General features: G+C 44.8%; 1 pseudogene; it reads left to right on the forward strand.

The window, feature by feature from the left end:
- Positions 1-491: 491 nt before the first annotated feature.
- On the forward strand, positions 492-1,019 carry LOC101997775 (annotated as a pseudogene).
- The last annotated feature ends 520 nt before the right edge of the window (positions 1,020-1,539 follow it).

Genomic DNA, 1,539 nt, shown 5'->3' on the forward strand with positions numbered 1-1,539 from the left:
CCAGCCTATAGCGGCTGAGATACCAGCCCATTGGGGCGTGGTCCCTCTCCCTTTAAAAAAGCGGCCACTTCCCTCTCCTCTCTCTCTTCACTTCCTGCTTCACCGGCGACTAGACTCCCTTTCTGGTTGTGCAGAGGGCTGTTGTCTGGGACGGTGATCTGTAAGTTTTTTCCCCTTTAAATAAATACCACCCTATTAATCATAATTCCAAACTGGTGTGGCATTGTTTGTGACTTACGCCTTCAACCCCTAAAGCGTCTTTTGCAGGTTCAATTCCCAGCACCCACATGGTAGATCAAAACCATCTGTAACTCCAGATCATGAAAAACCTGAATGACTTCTGCAGGCACCAGGCACACATATGGTGCACAGACATGCAAGCAGGCAAAACACTCATACACATGAAATAAAATAATTTTTTTGAATTTATCTTCAATGAACATGAATTTCTATTGCTGAAGTAAAGAAAAAGAAAAGAAAGGATCGCTCTTTCCTCTTGCGGCCATCGCTGGATCGCAGCCGCCAAAATGAAGTTCAATCCATTTGTGACTTCTGACCGGAGCAAGAACCGCAAATGACATTTCAATGCACCTTCTCACATTCGGAGGAAGATCATGTCTTCCCCCCTTTCCAAAGAGCTGAGACAGAAGTACAATGTTCTCTCAATGCCCATTCGAAAGGATGACGAAGTTCAGGTTGTCCAGGGACACTACAAAGGCCAGCAGATTGGCAAAGTGGTCCAAGTATACAGGAAGAAATACGTCATCTACATTGAACGGGTGCAGCGGGAAAAGGCTAATGGCACAACTGTCCACGTGGGCATCCACCCCAGCAAGGTGGTGATCACCAGGCTAAAGCTGGACAAAGACCGAAAGAAGATCCTGGAAAGGAAAGCCAAGTCTCGACAAGTAGGAAAGGAGAAGGGCAAATACAAGGAAGAAACGATTGAGAAGATGCAGGAGTAGGGGCGTCTCATACAGTTTTCATTAAAGACTGCTTGAGTAAAAAAAAAAAAAAAAGAAAAGAAAAGAAAGGATCCACTCTATTCCAAACCCAAAAATTTCTGAATAGGAGAACATCTAAAAATGTACTTATTTGATCAGTTGTAGACGATAGCAGAAAAATTTAAAACCATCAATTCAAATCACGGCCGAGATGCTCTCTGAGGAATGGGAAGCATAGAATCCAGACCCTAAATAGGAATTTGGGAGTGGAGCGGAGGGTAACGTAGTCCCAGTACCAGAAGGTTTGATAGTCCTTTGACCCCAAGCAAAGGTGGACTTTGTATGGCTGGGGCCCCTGCTAATGACTGCTATTATGTAAGCATGTTTGATGAGGAGATTTTATTTAAACTGACTCAGTCATTGACCGCATCATTACCGAGTCCTTGGTTGAAAGGAAAAGCAACTGACTCAGCTAACGCAGAGGTTTTAAAAGTAGGCTTATTTTGAAGGGCCCTGGAACTCATGAAAGAGCCATTGAATGCAGCCTCGTGGGAGCTGAGGACGGGAATTGGTAAGCTGTCCGTCGGAGGCCACG

The sequence above is a fragment of the Microtus ochrogaster genome, assembly GCF_000317375.1.
Source record: "Microtus ochrogaster isolate Prairie Vole_2 chromosome 14 unlocalized genomic scaffold, MicOch1.0 chr14_random_2, whole genome shotgun sequence".
Taxonomy (NCBI): Eukaryota; Metazoa; Chordata; class Mammalia; order Rodentia; family Cricetidae; genus Microtus; species Microtus ochrogaster.